A 15,619-nucleotide genomic window follows, 5' to 3' on the forward strand; every position below is an offset into this window, starting at 1 on the left:
GAGAAAGGGCTGAGCTCCATTTTAGTTTTTGCAGGGGTGCAGAGGAAGAAGGAGGGAAGGGAAAGAGCAGGGGATCAACAGAGTCGAGAAGTGAAAATTGTGAGGGGTGATCAGTATAAATACAATGAGGCCCGCTGTGTCTGCTAGCTGTCAGTTATACAGGTTAGTATTCCAGTCTTCCACAGAGACTGCAAGATGGAAGCCCTGTCCTTCTGACGATCACATTTCAAAAAATATCTCTTAGGTCTTTGGGAGAGACACTTCTGAGCTGTAAAAGATACATATTCATAATTATAAACTCTTTTTCTTAAATGCTCCAAGAAAGGGAGGTCAAAGGCCTGTCATCAAAGCATTGTCTACAACAAATGTAAATTCCCCGGTAAAGTTGAACTTTCTTAGGTCAACATTTTAATGTGGGGCTAGGTCACCAGAGGAATATGGCCTTGTGCTGCTAGAAGCCATGCTAGAGTATGGTCAAGCCTCTGGGTACAGGGGTTTGGACAGAGTTGTTATTCGTCAAGAATTCTTCAATTCTTAAACAAAGTCAATCCAGTACAAACTGGTACAGTAAATTTAGGAAGGTCACTGGGTGTAAGTTATTGTTACAGGAAAATCAAACCTATTTCTATAGGCCAATCACACTTAGAAAATTAAATTTTAAAAAATTATGTAATTAGAAATAACATCTAATCCTTCAGATATTTTGGGGAAATTTTAGAATATAATGTCTTTAAATCCTTAAAAGACAAAAAGAAAATATTGGATACAGACAAACTAAACGAATGGTGGAATGTACCAGGCTCATGTGAAAACTCAATTTTGCAAGATACTGCTTCTCCCCAAATTGATCTATAGATTCACCTAATTCAAGTAAAAATCTCAATATGCATTTTTGTGGAAATTTTCAAGTTATTTTTGAAGCATAGGTGATGATAGTCTAACAAACACAGAGTAACGTATAAAACTAAAGAAAGTATCGTTCTTTATATTGTCAGGGACAGATGGACATTGGAATATGCTAAATAGAAATTACATGAATGGAATTTTTGAAGCTCATATTTATGTCTTTAAATTAAAATGAATATATGTACATTTATATATTCATATGTCAAGAAATACATTTTGCTGTGAAAATGTGTAACCTCACAATAATCTATGTTCCCATTTTACATGAGTGGGAAATGATTCTATCATTCAATGATCCCATTCAATAGCTGTGAAGAAAGTCATATAAATGTGCATTTAAAATAAGTCCTCGGTTTGGGCTTTCTTTCAATATTTATACTGAAATTTGAGCCATCAAAACATTATATATAATCACAAGATTGTTCAGTTCCATCATAGCATAGGCTTTGAATAAACATTAAATAACCTGTAATCTAAATTTAGAGCATATACTTGTTTCTTAATTGCTTTCTCACAGTTAAATCACAACTGATGAGAAATGGATAGATTTTTCATCTATCCTATGTTAAAACTGTAGTGATTTAAATATGACTGGAATATAAGCAGTTGCATAAAGAAATTATTTTCTCTATATAGTCACAAAAGCCTAATATCAGAAATCCATCAAAAAGAGCTCCTGAAGAATTGGGAGCAAGACACAGAAGAGACACAGAGAAGATCAACAATACTTGTATATTGGAAAAAGAAACTAAACAAAACCAGGTTAAAAGAGAAATTATTGTTAAGTGAAGAATTGCTTTTAATATTCCATTAATAAAGAGTAATTAGAATATTAAATTATCCATATATTGACACATGTCCATAGAAGTATATATTTTTATATACTCTGTTTCGTATCTTTCTACATTACTGGTCTCCATTGGTAGTGACAACTTGCTCATCTCCCCACCACAGAGACATTTGAAAGTATCTAAAGATCTCCTCACTCTATGCTACTCCCATCTTCAGATGTCCTCAATATTTTTCTCTTTATCCATAGTGCTATGAGAATTCATAATGCCTCATTTAGAGATGAACACATCATTCTTGGAATTGGGAAGAGTTTTTTGTGTGAAAAGGGATATCTTGCAGCTCTGAAATGTTCCTTTTTAGGGTTTTTAAAAATATTTTCTTACTGTTTTCTCAGTTCCTCTTATTGTACTTCTATATATAAGGTGTTATCTATAAAAAACATCAATCTTAGTCATTTCTTATCTTGTTCTCTCCAACTTATATCTCACTGGAAAAAGTAATTTTGAATATTTCCCACAAATATACCTCACAGAATATTCACTAAGGGTCCAAGGGGTATATCAGTAACAGAATCTACAAACATCTTTGTTACAGTAATGGGGAGCACAGACAATACACAAGTGCATTATAGATACATAAATAAACATGTGCATCTTATTTTAAAAATATTAAATAATGCACACATATATTTTGTTTTCATCATGCTAAATGTATGATTTCTAATAGAAATCAAGGTGGAGAGATCTACCACGTAATTTGAAATAAAGAGTTGTAGCAGAATCAGATTTAAGGTATTGATTAAGGAGTCAATATCATAAAATAGGTAGTTGAAAGCACTAGTTGGTTAGAATGAGAACAGAGAAATACTACGTCAGAACTGGAGGATTAACAATATTTAAGAAGACAGGAAGGCAAGGAAGTTAAGCGGATAAGACAGGGATAATAAATGAATTAAGAGAAGAATTAGGAAATTAATATTGCTGAAATTAATAGTCAATATATTTTCAAGAAGTCATTATTAAATACGTTTCCAAGAATAATAGGACTCAGGGGTCAACTTTAAATACTTTTTTATTAAAAGATTGCATGCTTGTCTCTAGATAAACAATTTGTGAAGGAATAAATGTGTACCTAAAATACTTCCGAGAGCCAATATGGTCAGAGGATTAAAAATATACCATCATGTCTGTCAAAATAGTGTCAGTGGTACTCTGGAAAGGGAAGTAAGACTGAAATTATTTGGAAAATGAATGGAGGCTTAAAATGGATGCAGAATTAAGGGATGGGGAAATGGAGAGATGTTGATCAAAGGCTACAAAGGCTTAGTTATAGAAGATGAGTAAGTTCTGGAGATCTACTGTATAACACAGTGACTAGAGTTAAAAACACTGTATTGTATAGTTAAAATTTGCTAAGAGAGTAGATGTCTCATCACACAACATACAAAATAACTATGTGAGGTGATGGATATGTTAGTTTGATTGTGATGATCATTTCACAATGTGATGCTTATCAAAATATCAACTTGTACACTCTACATATATATAAAGTGTCAATTATACCTCAATAAAGCTGAAGGAAAAAATAGATGTAGATGATTATGTATGTCCTTAGAATGGAAGTAGGAAATGAGGGAACCCTAGGGATAAGAGGAAAGGAAAATGTTCCTCAAAGCTTAGCTAATTGACTAGTCTTATAATGTGTTATCACAGGCTGCCAATGAATCCTGCTTACATAGCATTTTTCTTGGGAAGTAATCACTAACCTTTCCTTTGTCCTTCACTTTGCTAGATCACCCTGATATGGTCTCTCTACTTAATCCATCATAGAACTTATTACAAGCCTCTGTAATTTCCTCCTTGTTTTCAGCCCCAAATGACTTATGCTGAAGGTAGAAAGTGTGTCCATCACGTTTAGGATTGTATCTCCAGTGCCTAGCACGGCATTCAACACAAAACATGGGAGCAATTTGATGCTTTCCAGTTTAAAGAATAATAACAGGCTTGAATTAAGAAAGCAGAAGGATATTTCTGGGAATATATAGTCAGTTATTAGAGATTTTTCTGCTGAGGCAAAGGGTGAAGGAGAGAATTGAGAATGCTAATGAAAAATCCAATTAAATTATTCACCATATACCTAAAGTAAATATGGAAGGAAGCAAAATTTGTAGTGAGCTGCTCAAGGACTGTAAACTTCAAACAGCTCAAAAACAAGTGAGAGTGCAGTGCAGTTGAAAGACTTGTGACTGCAGTCAAAAGTGAAATATGAATAGCAATTCTGGAGTAGGTTCACAAGTTGGCTGTGGAGAGTACAGCTGAAGTTTACAAAAGCTTAACATTATAGATGTGAAGGAAATAAGAAACTGTGCTCCTAGAGCATTATATTTATCATACACAGAGACATTAAAATCTCCAATGAGACAGCAGAAGTTTTAAAACCCAACCTCTTAGTTTTTTAGAGGTGGATATGCAAGCTTAGATAGTTTAGTTCTGCAGTCCCCAACTCCCCAGCCACAGACCACTACCAGTCCATGGCCTGTTAGGGTCTGGGCCACAGAGCTCCACTACTTGCCCCTGCCCCCTGGAGCCTCCCCACTAGCAGTGTATGGAAAAATTGTCTTCCATGAATCTCAGGAACATGGGTGCAGGTGAGGGGTGGGGAGCACACAGCAGGAGGTGAGCAGTGGGCAGGCAAGTGAATGTTGAGTGCTCCCCATCACTTGGCTCATCTTCCACCGGCACCTGAGCTCTGCCTTCCCCCACCACCGCCCCCTATGGAAAAACTATCTGCCATGAAACAGATCTCTGATGCCAAAAAGGTTGGGGACTGCTGGTTTAGATGATATAATTAAATCATTAAAAATATTTGTTACCTATACTTTAACTTACACTGATTTTTATGCATATAATTCTCTGTCCAACTTTTCATAGAACTTTTTCTGTCAATCCATTTACACTTATTTGTCAAGAGCCAAATAAAGAACATTTTATACATTTTTTTAAACCAATGCAATTGTGTAGTACTGTGACAGTTTAGGCCAACTATAAAGTTAGAGGGAACACAGTTCTCAACAACGCCCAGCTACTTTTCTCACATCAATTGTAAGTCCAAGGGACTTGCTAGAAGGACTCAAAGAATTCATTATAGGTTAATATAGTTATAGCTTATTATAGGGAACAAATACAAATTAAAGTTTGAGAGGAACCAGATGCAGACCTTCTGTTGTCTTCTCCCTGTGTAGTCAGGTGATGTTATTTCCTGGTACCAATGTGTAAAGTAACAATGCCCACAAAGTGTGACCAACCATGGACGCTCACTTTAACTTCAGTATTCAGTTATCCTTGTCTCCAGTTGCCCACATGGTTGGCCTAGTTCTAATAATACTGGGTGAACCAAAGCTCTACCCTATACCCCACTGTCAGTCTTTCTAGCCTGGTCAGCTCACACCCTAATCCAGTGTGGCCAGCAACCTTACACAAAACATCCCTGTCTGGCATGACATTCCAAAGGGTATTATTTCTCAACAGCCCTGGGCAAAGAGACCAGTTCTCTTTTTGTGTAAAGGTAAATTGTTTTACAGCATATGTACATAAACCAAAGTTTACATTTAGTTTATCAGTTTAAGAAATTGCAACAGATTCCTAGGATTCAGACATTACTTTTTATAAAGTCACTTGTTCTATTTTTCTGCTGAAATATTAGCAAATGCTCACTAGGAATACGAGAAAAAAATCCAGTCCCTAAGGAAAAGGTGATATTTGAACATAATCCCACTTATATGCCAGCTTTAAGATTTGGCTTGCCACTTCAATATCTTTGGCATATCAGAAAATTAATTAAATTTTATGTTTTTCATATAATCATTTGTACAGCTCCCATGATTAATATTCTATAGCCATCTTTCTGTGATAATTTAAAACAAGATTTTAATATATTTAGCTTATTTTTATTGTATGCATTCTGTAATATTAGTAAAATATCAGTTAATTTATAGAAATTAAATCCAAATATTTTTATCATCCACAAATCTTAGCTTTATAATAAAGGCCTTGCCATCATGGGATGTTTTTCTATTAGAAACTTTGACAAATGCCTTGTAACCATAGAAATGATTTGTGAGACAGCAGGAGTAGCCAAAATAGATTAAATTAATGTGTTCGGTTTAGTGTTCACACAGCATGCTTTATTTTAATTGATTACTCTATGACCAAACTTAAATTACTAATATAAGTGCTGAAAGAAGAAAATGAATTTTTAATAAAACACCCTTTGTATCATAATAGCAGATAAATCTAAGTGAAAAAGCTATCATTTGTTATAAGCTTTTAATACTACTTTGATATCTTGAATACATGCAAGGTTAAAGAGCCTATAAATACCAAGAGCAGGATAAGCTGCGATAATTTAACAAAAAGTCTCTGCAATTAACTGTGAATTATGATGCATTTAGATTTTAAATTAAGTAATATACTTAAATTGAAAGGAGTGGAAATAAATTGTTTCTAGTCTTGAAATTGCAAAAGAGTCATTTATCAATGGGTTATTTCAAAATAAAATTATATCAATAAATATCATGAATGAGTAAATGAAAACATGATTAATTTATGAACTTTATAACTGAGACTTAGAATCCATTGTCTCTTACCTGTAGATAATTTTTTTTTTTTTTTTTTGGCAAACAGTTGGTATTTTTTCTTTTTTCTTTTTTTTAACTTTTTTTACAAACATGATAATCTTAATACAAATAATTCATGGATAATGTACATTTAGTCCCCCAATCATCAATCATTATTGTCATCTATTCAACAGAAAATTTTTGGAATAAAATTTAAATAAATAACATTGAGAAATATCACTGCATCACTAACTACAACAACAGTAAAAACACCATAATTATATAAGTAAGAAAATACCTTGTGAGGGAATATTGAGAGTAAAAGCAGAGTAACCTTACAGATAAGAAGAAGAAGAAGGGAAATATTATACACTCTTAAGTAGTGTCTCACTTAAATCCCAAAGATAATTTTATAATTGATAATTTGCTTAAAGTCCTTAATCTAGAGATATGTTATAGAAAGGAATCTTCCTATACACTATAAAATCAAAAATGTGTAGTACTCCCCATGTTTTTCTGAAGTGACTCAGCTAAGAGATGGGAATATTACTGCTGAAAAACACTACAAGAAAACCAGCTTCAATGATATGCATTCATTGCAGCAACCTGGGCCACACACTTATACTCCACACTTGGTTTAATGGTTTGCTGTTGCCATCTTGAAATTCCTAAGAATTTTTGCAAAGGGGCCGTGCTTTCTCATTTGCTCTATACCCCACAAATAATATAGCCAGTCCTGTCCACACATAGCTGTAGATATTGTCAAACTGTGTAGATGACATCAATGTGGAAAACTCATTTCCGGGTCACAAAGACACTGACTGGGCATCCCTGCTGGCCATGTAACATAAAGGAGCCAATCACTTCAGGAATACTTGGTAAAGGCATAACTATTCTGTAAAACTATGAATATGTTCATGACCTCAGTTTCATTCCTTTCTAACAAAGCCTGGATCTGCTGAGGTTATTGCCACTGGCACACTAGGCAAGCGACCCTTCCTGACCTGACAAAAGCAAACAAACAAAATTAGGAGGAGGGGTAATATCAATTTTAAATCAGGAAAATTCAAGAGACAGTTACACTTAGTACCAAAAGATTATTTTATCATGATAAATCCACAAAGAATATATAATCATATGGACAGCAAACAATTTAGTATCATGAGAACATGATTAATATAGTCTTACAATGAAGATGGAAATCTTTAACTCATCTCTCAAAATGATACAGAGTAAGTCCACAGAAAAATCATAAATGAAGTAGATTTTGAAGAACATAATAAGTCCGAGTTAACAAGTTTAAGTGGAAATTTATAAGATAGACCAAATAAACATGTAAAGAGTTTCCAGGTATCTGGAAAGCATTCAAAATAAATAATCTAAGGTAAATTATCGAAATCAGAAAGAGACCATAGTCTCTGATCTCACTGCAGTAAACTCAGAAATTAGTAAGTTTAATACTACAATAAAAAAGTAAAAAATTACTGTATAAAACTCATCTAAATAGCTCTACATGTTCTCAGAGGAAATAAAAATTTCAATAGCTGCTTAGAAATTAAAGATTTGTGGAACAAAACATAACAAAGTATATAACATACTTAAAGCTTTATTCAAAAAAGCCATGAAAAACTCTAGATGTTTTTTATTATTAATGAGAGACATTGAATGTATATTATATAATCATTAAATTTTAATCTTTTTTTTTAGAAAAAGTGGACAAACATTTTATGAAACCTGAAATAAATAACAAGCAATGTGTGCTTTTTATATGTCAACAGTGTTGTACTAGTGAGGGTTTTCCAGAGAAATGGAACTAATAGATCAACAGGAAATACGTGTATGTATGTTTATATATTAATATATAAAGATATTTATTATGAGAAATGGGCTGATATTATTATGGAGGCTGAGACATTCCATAATCTGTCCTATATATCTATGATCTGCTGGAGACCCAGGAAAGTCAGTGATATAATTTCCATTCCCAATCCCAAGGCCTGTGAACAAGGAGTGCTGATAGTATAAGTTCCAGTCCAAGGGGAGAAGACCTATCTTTTAGCTCTTGCTGTGGTATTGCCATCCAGCTGGCACTGTAACTGATTCTCCAAAAAGCCATTCCACTCTTCTATCGAGCCAACTACATCAGGATGTTGGGGGACATGGCAAGACCAGTTACACAAGCACAGGCCCATTTTCATACTTCTTTTGCTGTGAAATCAGTTCCTTATTCAGAAGCAATGCTATGTAGAATTTCCATGAGGGTGGATAAGGTATTCTGTAAGTCCACAGATGGTAATTCTTTTGGAGTGTAGCATACCTCCTCACGAGTTCACTTTGTACCTTATGTTTAAGGGCCTGCTGGGACTTGAATCTAGTTATATGTATAGAAACAAAGAAGGTTGATGGGAGTGAGTCCTGAAGAAAATAAACATCTTGCATGGCAGCTGCCTCATGGGGCGCCCATTACAGTTTTCTCAAGCAATGAAGTGTTAATCTCCTCAGATGGTGTGGAGAGGGTGATGCCACTGAGAGTGGTGAGGCCTCTTCCACTGGTAAAAAGGACTCATCATCATCATTTAGAAGTTCCATTTCCTCAGCTCTATTAGGGTCTTCCTTCCCTCATGTCTCCATCACAACTGACAGAATCCCATTCTTTCTCAGTTAATGATCCCGCTTTAATGTTCATACACATTCTGTGAGGCCGAGAGTTCAACTTGTATTGTAATTCAGTCCATCACAAAACAAGATTCTGCATTTGATTTTCAGCAATCCTAGGCCTGTAACTACGAGAGATAAGAGTCTCCTTGAAAGCACACATAGGAGCTTTTAGGTCATTTGTGTGCCACTTAAGGTGAGAATTCAAATCTCTGAGTTCATCATTTTTTTTTTCTTTACCAATTTGTCCAGTGATGTTAGGAGTAACCAACCTCATTAAATTCATTAATTTTCTAAAAAACATGTATAAAAGTATTACATATGCGCTTACCAAGCGCCTTGCTTCTTGTAAGTGGTGATTAGAGTACCCAAAGGAGATATTTTGCATATCTCTATTGCCAAATCATGCCATAAATTATCAGTGCTGTCTTTAGCACAGAAAATAGAATCATGTGATGGTGACTTTCAGGTGTCGACTTGACGGGATTAAAGTATACTCGGATAGATTGTAAAGCATTATTTCTAGATATGTCTGTGAGGGTGTTTCAGGAAGAGATTGGTATTTGAATAAGTAGACTGAGTATGGAAGATCCACCCTCACCCAATATGGGTGGGCATTATTTAACTGGCTGAGGACCTGAATAGAACAAAAAGGCAGAGGAAAGGTGAATTCTCTCTCTCATATATAGCTGGGACAACCTTCTTTTGCCTTTGGAAGGAAGAACTCCAGGTTAGGTTCTGTGGCCTTTTGACACCAGAGCTTGCACCAGCAGCTTCCCAGCTTCTTGGGCTTTGGCTTCAGACTAAGATTTACTTTATTGGCTGCCCTGGTCCTCAGACCTTTGAACTTAAACTGAGCCACATTACCAGCTTTCCTGGTTCTTCAGCTTCCAGATAGCCTCTATAATCCCATGATCTAACTCCCCTAATAAATCGCCACCATATATATAGTCAGCCCTCCATATCTGTGGGTTCAACCAACTATGGATCAAAAATATTTGTAAAAAAAATTGAGTCTACACTGAACATATACAGACTTTTTTTCATGCCGTTATTCCCTAAACAGTACATTATAGCAACCATTTGCATAACATTTATATTGTATTAGTTATAAGTAATCTAGAGATGGTTTACAGTATACAGGAGGATATACATAGTCATATGCAAATACTAAACCATTTTATACCAGGAACTTGAGCATCCAAAGATCTTGGTATGCATGGAAGGTCCTGGAACCAATCACCCACACATACCTATAAACAACTTTGTACATATATATATATATATATATATGAAGAGAGAGAGAGAGAGAGAGATTTCTTATGACTGTGGAGATTAAGAAGTCTCACATTCTGTCATATGTAAGATGGAGACACAAGAAAGCTGGTGATATAGTTCCAGTCTATGTCCAAAGACCAGAAAAAGGATAATCAATGTTGTAATTTCTAGTCCGAGTCCAAAGCCTGGGAACTGGAGAGCCAGTCATGTAATTTCCAGGCTAGATCTGAAGAATTGAGAAGCAGGAGCACTAATGGTGTGAATCTTGGTCTTAAGGCAAGAGATAACCAATGTCCTAGCTTAAGCAGTCAGGCAGAGAGAGAAAATTCTCACTATCTCTGCCTTTTTGTTCTATTTAGGCCATCAATGGATTGGATAATGCCCACCCACATCGGGGAGGACAATTTTCTTTACTCAGTCTAGTGATTCAAAAGTTAATCTCTTCTGGAAAAGCCCTTACAGGCACACCCAGAAATAATGTTTAACAAGATATCTGGGCATCTGAGGGCCTGGGCAAGTCAACACATAAAATTAACCATCATAACTCTTCTAAAAATATTACATGAATTATCTATTTCAGTACTGAGTGATATTATTGTTGGCCTCATTTTATCTGTAAGGAAACTCAAGCACAGAGATGTTAAGTAACTTTTCCAAAGTCACATAGCTGTGTAAATGGAAGAGCTAGTTTATGAATGCAGTTAGTGTAGATCAATAAACTGGGCTCATAACCTATAGGCTCTATTCCTCTTTTTTTTTTTTTTTTTTAAATTCAGTCCCCGTAGGGACCGTCAAAAATTGCCAATGCCAATTATATTACAAACTGTCATGGCAGGGTATTGGGGAAAGTTTTCAATTAGCAATAATTGAGCCTTGGGTAAACCTCATTGGCTATGATACTGCCACTGTGAAAAGCTTCTATTCCTAATACATTATAAAATAGCCCACACTGACTGCATGTTTACCATTTACCAAGATGTATCCTTAGCAGTTTACATGTTATAATAAATGAAAGAAAACCAAGGCTAAATAAAAAAATAACAAGTGAAAACATGAAACTAAAGCATATCAGTAATGTTGTGCTATCTCCATATGAAGGGAATTCTATTGCTTTAATTATATCTAATAAGTTTTATTTTAGGCTACTAAGGTCATTTTATATGATCTTTCTGATCCTAGTCGTTTTTTTTTTTTTTTTAAAGGGGGTAAGAGTTCATTAGAAACAGATAGCAATGAAAGCCTCATAGAATTAACGGGAGATCAAAATCTCAAAATAATCACAAGGCACATGTAAGTGGATACTACATATCAGAAATTATAGCTAAGGACACACAACAGGTTTATTCTACTCATGATATCACCAGTAGTACCTCTGCCAGGACAATCATCAGAGCTGCCACAGCTACAGATGCCACTGCTATTACTACTGCATCCACTGTGATGACCCAATAACCAAAATGTCTTCCACTCTCTTCAGTCTAGTAATCCACAGTGAGAGGCCACATTGAAAAAATGACTGTTTTGTTGGTTAAGCTTGGGTATATATCTGGCCATAGCACCCAAGGAAGTAGCTGCTACCTCCACTTATTTAAGAGGTACTATGTGAGAAATACATTAATATAATTGGCATAGAAATCTTCCTCTGTCAGTACTACATACATGATAATAGAGGAGTGTCACACATATGCATAAAATACAAATGCTCACATTTAATAATACATGATTGTCATTGGATTCTGTTGCATTTCCATTACATAGATAAGGACAGAAACTATTTCATAATTATCTTTGTTAAATGATTCTTTAATTCATTAGAAATTTGATATTAGTATGTTAACACAATTGATGAATATTTAAATGAATGCATGAATAAATGAATGATGAAAAGGATATTTCTATCTAGAAGTTTATAGGACACCTTCACCAAGCAAATGAGATGTATCAATTAGAGACATCACAGAATAATAACACTATATAAAGCTTAATACATATCTTCTGTTATGTAATTTATAATTGACCAACAATTTTACAGTTTGCCTTGACTCCCATCAAAATTAAAAAGAAAAATATATTCGTGCTGAAAGGCAGTAAAAAGGTTAATATATTGCTTATGTGTTGTTGACACCATGTACCATTTCCTGCAACATGAAGAATGACAAATTGCAAATTACATGACCTGTGAAATACACTATCATTTACCACAAGCCTTCCTTCGAGGTTTTTATATAGTAGGATAAATAGGCTGTCAAAAGAAGAAAGAAGTGACTTATAAAACTGCCACCTAGTTGAGTGGCAGGTTTTTTATGAATATTTTGTGGAATAAGAATATTGATATATATATATATATGTGTGTGTGTGTGCATGTGTGTGTGGGGGTGTGTGTGTTCATGGGTATTAACTCTAAATCTATATAGAGAAAAAAATTCATGCAGAAAAGAATATCTGTTTGAAATGTGAAGTTAACCTCCATCTAGGTTCATTTTGGATGTGGGGTTGAATTTATAAAAGGAGTGAATTTGAAAGGAAGATTTTAAACATTATTATTGTTTCTTGGAAGTGAATAAAGAAAGAAAAAAGATCTTTGTACAATTTAGAGTGGGAGATGCATTGATAGATTTTTGTTTTCTAAATTACTTTTAAATAACTTTAAAATAAAATTTACATAATATTCAGAATTCCAGTCAGTTAAGGAAAAAAAAGGTGAAACTAAAAAGATAAAATAATGGAAGGGAAATATGAAAGCCACAATCATTTTATGATGCTGTATATACGAAAGTGTAAATAAACAAGTAATATGTATGGCAATGGACTAGTATATAGCAAAGAAGGTATTTTGGGTCAGAAAACTTTCTTGTTTAATAGATATCCATGGAATTTTTATATTCGAGTTCTTCTTTAAACAATTTACAAACAAAATCTTGAAATTGCAGTAGGGCAGAATTAAATTAATTAATTTATTTCACCATTCTGAAGAAGAGATTTTATAAATAAAATGAGCCAGAGTTGACTGTTTTACTGATTTAGAACATAGACATAGAACATAGAACGTAGACATACACATGAATTTTGAAAATTTTAATTACAGTTGACCCTTGAACAATGCTGGGGTTAGGAGTGTCTCTTCTCTGCACAGCTGACTTCCCCAAACTTAACTAATAGCCTACTGTTGACTGGAAGGCTTAATGATAACATAAATAGTTGAGTAGCATGCATTTTGTATGTTGTATTTATTATATATTGTATTCTTACAACAAAGTAAGCTATAGAAAAGAAAATGTTACTAAGAAAATCATAAGGAAGAAAAAATTTATTTACTATTCATTAAATGGAAATAGATCGTCATAAAGGTCTCTATCCTTGTTGTCTTCACATTGAGGAGACTGAGGAAAAAGAGGAGAGATTGGCCTTTCTGTCTCATAGGTGGCAGAGGCAGAAGAGTTGAAGGAGGTAGAAGGGGACACAGGAAAGGCAGGTACACTTGGTGTAATTTCTAAGGAAAAAAAAGTCCACATAAGAGTGAGCCCATGAAGTTCAAACCTGTATTGTTTAAAGGCCAACAGTACAAGTGAAATTGTTTCTTTGAGAACTGACTCCCCCTCTTCTTTCTTTTTATTTTTGAGACTTGATAAACTTGTAGATGTATTTTCAACCATAAATTTCATTTTTTGATAGATTTCTTAAAATGGCTTTCAGATTATAATTATTAACTTGGATATTATATCTCACACGAAGAGGCAGGTTTTATTCTATACAGGGCAGCAGGCTCGGTCAAACTGTAGCTTGGAGGATTGGCCATGGAAAATGGTGGGGAGCATTTCCCAGTCAGGGCCACTGGCATGTGATGAACAGGGAAGATCTCAGAAGGTATTAGTTACCCTGAAAATTCATGGGAGGAGGTTCCACTGCCAAAGTGTCAAGTATATGGTGGTCTATGATTCCTGAAACTTGAATGACACTTCAACCATTTTATCCTAATCCCATCTTGGTTTACTTTTACTTCTGTTAGATCTAATTTTATAGATTTCTAATTTTTTTTTTCATGTAGGACCAACCTATCAAATATGTTATATAGTTTTCCAAACTGCCTTTATATTTACCATTGCAATGATTTGTATAACAAGTAAGGTCAGAGATTTTTTTTTTCTCTTCCTTCTGAAGATTAGTCATTAGTCCATTGTCATATTTTTTATCCCTTTTTTTTCTCAGATGAGAAAGTTTTTATCTGCAGGTGATTTTCAAGTTGCAGTTGACCCAAATATGTAGCTCTTATATTTTGTCAGCTGGATTCATTTAACTTGTCTTATTCTCTAAATCATGCTGCTCTTTCAGTGATGGTCTAATCAGGAGATAAACCATGCAGTAATTGGAATGGGGGTAGGTTATCAAAATAATTATTAACTCATCAAGAAGCAGAGGGGGCAAAATGGCCAACTAGAGACATTGGTCACCAGATTGTCCCAAAAAGAAGAAAAAGTTTCAGGTGAAAAAGCATAGCCCAGATGAAATAGGGAGGGAAAGGCACCAGAACCTATCCTTACTAGCGATCCCACAGGAAGAAGTTGTGGAGTGGAAAAAAAAGCAGCAGCAAGATTTTCCCAGAGACTGACCCTTAAGGGATTTGGAGTCTTGCAGAAAAAGTAGGTGGGAATGTTTACTTTTCCTCTCCTCTCATCTGTGACAGTCTGCCAGCTCTCAATCTACAGGAAAGCACTTCTACCCTGATGAATCCAGAAGCTGCTGCCATCAGCAGACTGAGAGCTTCTTGGGAACAGAGCACCAGGCTGCAGGCTCATGTATGGTCACATGCCCACACAACAGATCTGAACTGAGATGACAAGCACCGTATTGCCTGTGTACACACTGGGTGCCTCTATCCTGCCAGGGAAGTCACAGCCCCTCAAGTCTACCTGCTTGTCACTGGATTCCACATGAAAATCCCCCAGAACCCACTTGGACTGTGACAACCTCAAAGAAACAAGGAGACACAAGAAAGCAGCAGTATTTCTAGAGTTCTAACCTCTAGGGAAGGCTGCCCCAAGGGGACTGGAAAGTGCTGTGAACGCTTTTTAGGACAGAGGAAGATGGAACAGGCACTCTCCTGCACCAGAAAGCCCCTGGCTCATGACCTGAAGCTGTCTGCACTCCTCCCAGTGGAGATGTGAGTGCAGAGAGGAACCTGCAGGGTGAGTGTCCCCAGCCCAGAGAGAAGCAGCGCTGGAGTCTGGGAAGAGATGTGGAGATAAGACCCTTCCCTCCTCCAACCACCCAATACTGTGGACACAAGCACCTCAGCTTCCAAGCACAGGCTTTTGGCCTGGGTGAGCTGTGAGACAGCTAGGTTTAAGCTTGCAGCAGAGGCACACCGCACACCAC

General features: G+C 35.4%; 1 non-coding gene across 1 annotated transcript; it reads right to left on the reverse strand.

The window, feature by feature from the left end:
• Positions 1–11,022: 11,022 nt before the first annotated feature.
• On the reverse strand, positions 11,023–11,163 carry LOC138398457 (U4 spliceosomal RNA). The gene has a single exon (XR_011235952.1). It is a non-coding gene; the product is annotated as a U4 spliceosomal RNA (small nuclear RNA).
• Between the last annotated feature and the right edge of the window lie 4,456 nt (positions 11,164–15,619).

The sequence above is a fragment of the Eulemur rufifrons genome, chromosome 17, assembly GCF_041146395.1.
Source record: "Eulemur rufifrons isolate Redbay chromosome 17, OSU_ERuf_1, whole genome shotgun sequence".
In the NCBI taxonomy this organism is placed as follows: Eukaryota; Metazoa; Chordata; class Mammalia; order Primates; family Lemuridae; genus Eulemur; species Eulemur rufifrons.